We start from the raw sequence: 8,240 nt of genomic DNA on the forward strand, positions 1-8,240 counted from the left end.
TCGACTTGTGCTGGCGCGCCGTAAAGAGAGAAGAGAGATGATTTTATGAGCAAAATCTTAGTTAGTTTCCAGACTTCAAAGTTTCTTCGACCACAATCAGATGTTGTTAAAATTCAAACGATGAATTCATAGTTGTAGCCCTCGAGCGGCTTTCACTGGCGAAAACTACTTTTGCGCCCAAGGTGATGAAGTCTAAGATCTCGCCGTCGTCTTTGGGCCGTCGCCATGCCATGGACGAAGGCCAAAAGACGACGTCGAGATCCTAGACTGAAGTTGCTGGTAACCGGTATCTAGTTTTGCTTCAAGTAGCAACTCAAGTACTTTGCTCTTGTAGGTAGGAACATGGAGGTAGGAAGAGAATATGATCCTATGCTTTTATTTAAATTTGCTATCTATCAAGACTATTATGAGTTCTGACCACCATGCTTCTGTTCACCTTCTGGGTCGCCAAGGATATGGTGACGATAATGATATCGCGTTTGCTGTGGTCTTCGACTGGCAATGCCGCACCAGGTCTGCGTAGATGACCATGGCCCAATACTAACGCTGTCGCCATGCCATATATGTGCAACGCAGTGGGAGTTTCAGCACGCTTTTGGTTGAAACATCGATTTTACCCCGGCGGGCATTTCAATGCAGAGTATGATAGTTTGAATTAAAAACTCGGAGTTTCATGAAACGCTTTGTGGGCTACCGAGGTGGGGGTGGGAGAGAGATCAACATAATAAGCCTATGACGAGACCAAACTCACGCCGATATTATAAAGTCTCCGTCAAAATCAGCGAAAAGTTTTTCCGTTGACATTGATGATCCAGCGAGGTTGCCGGCGATTAGCCCCTGTTCTATTGGTCGAGTATGGAACGTGCCTTGAATTTTAATATTTAATAACTGACAAAACGTACATGAGATATCGATTGCAAGGCTGATTCTCATGCTAATTACCATGGGTTATTTTTCAGGCTGGCCCCGAACCAAGGAATTATGAAGTCTTCACATAAGACTTTACCTAAAGGCAGCAACAACAACAAACAAACTCGGCCAGAAACTGACCAGGACTACTCACACGGTGAAAAAAAGAGTTTTGACTTGGATGTGACTTTGCGACTTTACTTCGATTCGGACCACTTCAAATAAGTGAAAAATGTTTACAGGTTCTTCGTTTGTGCGGAAGTATTCTTTATTCAAGTTTAGTGGTCTTGTGGCGAAACAAGTACTCCTGAACTCCAGATCTTGGCTGTGGCGAGCTTCGCTCACTGACATTCTCTATTACACGCCTTGTGGGCCCACATGATTCAACTGGTAGCTTGGTGATGGTGTAGCGGGACGCATATGCATAGTCATCATTTGACTAGTATTCAACGTTCGGAATTTAAAAATGGCCAAACTACACCTCTTACATATGAAATCCAGTTTTTAGAGAATTCTGCATGAAAATCGACAAAACGCATAAAAGTGATCTGGATATATTAATGCGCCTGTCGCATTCCTTTCACATAGAAATAAAATATTGTCATTTGCAAATGAATCCCAAAATCACAGGAAAGGAGAAAACTCATCTCTGTCGAGATTTAAAGTGAAAACAGTGTAAGAGAGGGGACTAGCAAGAACACTACAGTGAAAACAAGGGACCATGTACCCTTGTGGCAGGGTACAGGGCTAAGGCACTGTTCCAAATTATTTTTGAAACACAATCAAACACGCGTCGGAAATTTATAATGTGTTTTCAGTGATCCTTACCCTATTTCAAATTTTTCTTTCATTCCCAAAAAGTAATGCGAAAACAGTTAATTTTTTCGAGGCACATTTCTTTCGACGTAAGTAAATTGAGCAAGTGAGTTATAAATGGGTGATAATGTAGTACATAATTTAGTGAGTGGGTGAGTGAGTGATACGTACCAAATAAGTATAGTAATTACAAATTTGATCTTGGGAAGAAGAAAGGCAAATTTGAGAAGTGCTTGCAATCGATGTTATCATATGCAGGGATGTCGTCACGTTGACGTAGGATAGGTTTTGCGGAAAAAAAATCAATAGCTGATTGGTCAATGAATGAGGTCGATAGACGAGGTAATGATGACGTCATTGCTGGAAGGGGCATGGCAATGTACAGTTTGGTCAAAAGCCTCTCAGAATCCACCGATTTCAAACATTGGCCAGAATCAAAATGACAACCGGTGGATAATAAATTGTTTATGAATGACCGACTAATTTTTACGATTCTGACTGACGGGTTCCTGCAATTTGCACGTACCATACGAAGGAAACACGCAAAGAAGTGACAGTTGTCAACAGATTTGTTTGGTGTTTGTGATGAAGCAACAAGAACGATGACTGAACAATAGAAACGCCTGGAGGGAAAAATACGTCTCACTCTTTAGGAGCTGGTAGAATTGGTTATTCCGAGGACTAAATGAGTCCGTTGCCTTTGACAGACTTAGGCTGCAAGGTCGACACGAGTTTGCATAGACCCGTCCCGTGTACTCCGAGGCACTTCAACCATCTGTGTCGAATACCAGATAAAGCATCAGTGGTGTTATGCATTTTGGACTTATCTCTTCACGTGACACTACCAGTGAAAATCAGTTTTGGTTACAATAAATAGTGACCGAATTCCTGGGGAGGGAGTTTTAGGAGTTTCTTTAATAATGGTAACACTTTTGCAACACGTTGATGCCCATATGCCACTTTTTTCCCTTTTCACAGCTATGTTCTCCCTAAAGAGCTATCGAGCGACCTACACACACCCTATATGACCCTCAATTGTCTTATGCACGTGCATAAATGGTCTGTCTTACCCTGCATATGGCAGACAGAGAAGAAAATATGCTGTTACCTTGTTCATTGTATTACGACAACGTGAAGGCGTAAGGTATAATCGCATCACATTTGCAAAAACTTAAAAGTAAGAAAAAATATCCGTTTATGGTCTAACAGAACGCAATTACTTAGGATATTTAAGACTTCATCTATAATTAATCCCGGTCCCAACAGTGTTTTAATTATATAGCGCAAGGCGACTCTCCGCACCCCGTCAATCTCGAATACTGCTTTACGTAGTACACGGTTGATTTATCTAACCTGTGATTCAGAAGTACTCTCTTCTTTTCATCAATTGTGACTCAGAATTTTTAAAAATTCCGGAAACATATGTGAATATTCTGCAACTTTGTCAGACGATAGCTCGAGAATCATAAATCTGCATGTAACACAGTGACTGAATTCAGAGACAGAAAATTACCGTTACTACTGTTAACAATGCTGTGCGAAACAAGGACAATGGATGAATAACCGTCTATGGTCGAACTGGGGACCTTGCTTGAACTTTGAAAAGTTTGAATGGTCCGCGGGCAAATGTGTCTACCAAGGATGTCTTGTTCGCACGGGAAACTATATTGTAGCGCCGTTTAGGGACTGGTCAGTTTCTCGGGGGGGGGGGGCGGTGAATTCATGGGGGGGGGGTCACCCTGTTTTTGACTTTGGTGATGGGGGTCACCATGTTTTTGAAATGCCCAATAGGGGGGTCAGTGTGTTTTTGAATTTCGACACAGGCTCATCATTGCCTAAAATGCATCATGTCAGCCACAAATTTCATCATTCAGTTGCATTTTTCGGCGCGCCCTTCGGGCGCATAACTTTAATAATCGGACATATTTTCATCATTCAGTTGCATTTTTCGGCGCGCCCTTCGGCGCATAACTTTAATAATGAGACATATTTTTCAGCACGCCAAACTTTAACATATCAAGCATACATATATCAGAGATATCTGTATGTTCAATATTTTTCAGCGTGCTCTTCGAGTGCATTACTTTAATATATAAGACATTTTTCAGCACGCCCTTCCTGTGCATGACTTATACAAGACATATATATCAGAGATATCAGGATGTTTCATATTTTTCTCCGCGCCCTTCGGGCGCCATACTTTAATATATCAGCGATATCTGCCAGCGATATCTTGATGTGTGCAAAGTGAAAGTGTACTGTTATGAAATCTGCATTTCATATGAAAAGGATTACAAATTCCTGATACTTTCCTGTTCTCTCTATGAGAATTTAGTATGAGGAAGCAACATGCACAAATATTTCACAATATATATTGATACGGTGACTTATTTTAGAGATAGAAAAATGACAAGATATCTTTCGTTCTCATTGATGCAACAGTTTTCCTTTGTGTCTCAGGTTTTCCATAGAATGATGCTTTTTTATGACCAAAATAACAGTTAAAAAATTCAGTTTTTGTCATTATTAGCTGTGGTGTTATGGTTCCAATGTTACAAGAAAAGGTCATCGCAGACACTTCACACATCAGATTTGGCTAAAATGTCTCTCTATGGCTCCTCAGGAGATTTAATTGGATGGCTGGCAAGTCTTAACACCCATCAAAATTTTTGATTTACTGCTTTTTCCTCTTTGATATTAATGATTGACATCCATTTCTGTACAACAGTTCAGGACATCTGGTTAAGCATAGAAAGTGTGAAATACCTGTATTCAAACTTTAAGATTGACACTTTGAAATTCCTATCTTACAACTGACATGTCAACAATTTCATTAAAACACAGAATGACTGTTAAAATATAAATGTATGTAATATATATATATATATATATATATATATATATATATATATATATATATATATATATATATATATATATATATATATGTATGTAATTTATGTCCACCTTTTGTTTTACAGTTGTTGCGCGCGGGGAGGGGGTCACCCTGTTTTCGAAATTTGGAATGGGGGGTCACCCTGTTTTCGAAATTTGGAATAGGGGGGTCAGCCACTTTTTGACATCGGCAAAAAATAATCCACCGCCCCCCCCCCCGGCCGAAGAAACTGACCAGTCCCTTAATACGTACCTGCAGTATATTTTCACGACGGCAAGCGGATCCAACACCATGCAAAAGTGTAGCTATTGCAATGCAAAGAGTATGACTGATCTTTATTTGAAGAAATGGCTTTGGTATTATTGAAAACAGGGATACCCCAATGCCTTGGCAGCAGACGACATGACGTCATGCAAAATATGGCAGAACGAGCTGTCAGTACTATTCGTCCTTTCTTTCTTCGCATGCAAATGAAGGATCACGTGATACACGCGTGTCTCTCGCCATTATGACACTATTTCATTTGGGTTCTTTTTATTTTATTTTATTTATTTATGCTGTCTCAAGAATATAACCCGCTTTTAGTAGTCGTCATCGTTGTCATGCGGCGTGCAGATTAGCTGTTACCGCACGGCTCGCTGCAGTTCAGTAGTCCGTAACTATCACCAGCGATTTTGTGTGGCGGGGTGGGCTACATTTTCCTCTCTGCACAAAATTTTCAGGGAAGGCTACTGGGAACTGCAGCAACCGCGCTGCATGTACGTATTTTCGATCCCTAGAGGAGAATCTAGTTAACCTCAACTAAGCTTCGCAAGGTTTGATGAAACGCAGTTTATGGAATAGTTCTGGGTGCCTGTCTCCTTATAAAATAAAAAAGTCCCCCTGAATGTCCAAAATTTTCGGTTTCACTGAATTTACCCATGATTTACCTAAATATAGCTTATGCCTGTGCACGTTTCAAAAATCACACGCATGCGTAAATAGAAATTCCTCGATTCTGTCCACGGCTAATATTATGACCGGTTGAGCACATTGACTACATGTATTTATGAAAGAACACAGGCTTTAAACAAGCAGCCCCCTTTCTCGGGGCTGTCTGCTGTTTGCTTTGGCGTCATCTGTGACAATTTCAATAGGGGAACACTCTCTCGTCAAGTCTTTGTCACAACGAATGATATCCGCAAAATATTTGCACGGCGAAAGGCAAAAATAAGAAGTTAAACAAACAGTGTTATCGTCCTATCAATTTACAAATGACTCGTGTCCGTCGCTGGAAATTGATTTTTAGTAGCCGGCGTGTTATTCAATGCCCGAGACGACAATTGTCTGCGGCACACGTTGTGTTCATTGTCTGTGAAGGCAATTGGGTCAGGCTTCTCATTTGTATTGTATGTGACCGTGTTCAGGTCCACTCTCTATTCAGTGTGCACTGTATAATAACTGTACTCATGACTGGGTCGCACATTTAAGGGAGAGAGAGAGAGAGAGAGAGAGAGAGAGAGAGAGAGAGAGAGAGAGAGAGAGAGAGAGAGAGAGAGAGAGAGAGTGAGTGATGAGTGTACAACTGTCTTTACGTGGGCCTCAGCTTATCCACAGTTACCCAATCCCTTCGTAAAGGACCCCCGGCCTTTGGATACCAGCATGTTTCCTTACACAAGTACCGTTATAGCATCTGTGATGGCAGCATTTGCCACTGTATGTTGCTCTTAATAAACAGACCCGCATATTCGCACTGACAGCTAGGCTTATATGCAACAGTTCATTGCATCGTCGCTCATAAAGCGATACAATTTTTTAATATGAACTTATTTTTGTTCAATTGATTACTACGGACTGACGATCGCCTCATTTCAAGTTAATTCATGAATGTTTAACATAGAGCCGCGATATTAATTAAAGAAAAGTATTACAAATGAAATTCTCCAGTGCTGGAAAAGGGTGAATAGTTATTTTAATGTTGATTATTGATATCGTCCCACGTCTGACCAGATTTCACAGTTCGCTCGTCATGAGGTATTTTGAAGCTAACACCCACATATAGTAGGTTGCTATCGATATATTACTAAGTTTGCTGGTGTGTCTATAGATAAGGACGTGCCGCTGTTATTTAACACACTTAAATTAGTATGTTTCTAGTGAATCAATTAAAACAAAATTTAAATAGAACGTAACAAAACAGAGTTATTAATAAAACCCAATGTATGAACATACTCAAATGACGCAGTGTAGAGAGAATTGCCATCTATCGCATTATACACTCATTTGGCGAATCGTCGCATCGAATACAAACTCGTATAACAGCGTCCACTTGTTGAACAGCCAAAGGAAAAAAAAAGAAAAGAAAAATTGTATTTAAGATAGCTTCATGAAACACTCTAAAACACTTCATCGACTTTTGACATATTTTTTCAAAACATTCCAGTAAATTCTAGAAATATTACTGTATTTTATAGGTCTAAGCCAAAAAAGAAAAAAGTGAGACCCATCTTTTCGGAGGCAAATACAGGATACATACATACATGTATTGATATTAAAGTGCAAGAATTGGGTGCTTTGATCAATATGCACTTTAATGCATGTGCAGGCATAGACACTAACAGACATCATACAGAGCGCCAAGCAGACAGATACATGTAGAATATCTGCCTTTAGGCCTACCGCACGACATATTGCGAGCGATGGTACGCACTCCAGTTGAATCGAGCTCATGTTCTAGACAGCATATACATAAAGAGAGTGAGCTGGTGTTTTAAATAATTTTGGCAAGATGAGAATGGTAGACTCATAGTAAAAATATCCGCTTTTTCACAATTAAGATATTTCGTCTTCCTTGGAAGTATTTTGGCTATGGCAGATATCGGAGAAATTAGAATTAATAAATGCACACTGGCAAGCCGAATGATTGCAATGTGAACATGGCAACTGCATGGCTGAACAGAGTGGAGATGTTAGGGGCCGTCTCAAAATGTCGCATAAGTGAAAGAAACGAAATCCTTCGTTTACGTCAAAGCCACTCCCCCTGAATTAAAGTTCCAAAGTGCGAAATGTTGATGTCGGCCTGAGAATACAATTTAGTATTCTGCTTTAGCTACACTGGAGAATATATATCCACTGACCATTTTACATCGTCAAGTCATCGATCAAGTTTGAGTATAAACCATAGCATGACACGAACGAGTTGGAAACAGTTACAACAAAATTTGTTGGTACAAGTGTGCAGTTTTTGTTTATTTTTACACACAATGTAATGCAGATCTTGTGATCACAAAATAAAAAATGCGAAAGTGAAGTTCCGAGTCACTAACTGAATGGGGGTCAAACCACCTCCCCCCGTAAACGAACGAATTTCGCTTTTTGGACTTATGCGATAATCTGAGACGATCCCTCAATGCAAAGAGTCTGAAAGCAGAAGCTCACTCATACACCGTGTTTGCAGTAGTCACATTCCTATCAGACTTTGTCTACTTAATGATATATGACAAAATAAATAATAAATTAGTCAAATTACTTTTTGATGAATAATGTATTGTAAATGTGTTGATATATAAAGAATGTATAAATTAAAGTTTGCCGAACGAAAATAGCCATCGGCAGAGTTCCTATTATTCGAAAATATTTT

Source organism: Ptychodera flava, chromosome 3, assembly GCF_041260155.1.
Source record: "Ptychodera flava strain L36383 chromosome 3, AS_Pfla_20210202, whole genome shotgun sequence".
Lineage (NCBI taxonomy): Eukaryota > Metazoa > Hemichordata > Enteropneusta > Ptychoderidae > Ptychodera > Ptychodera flava.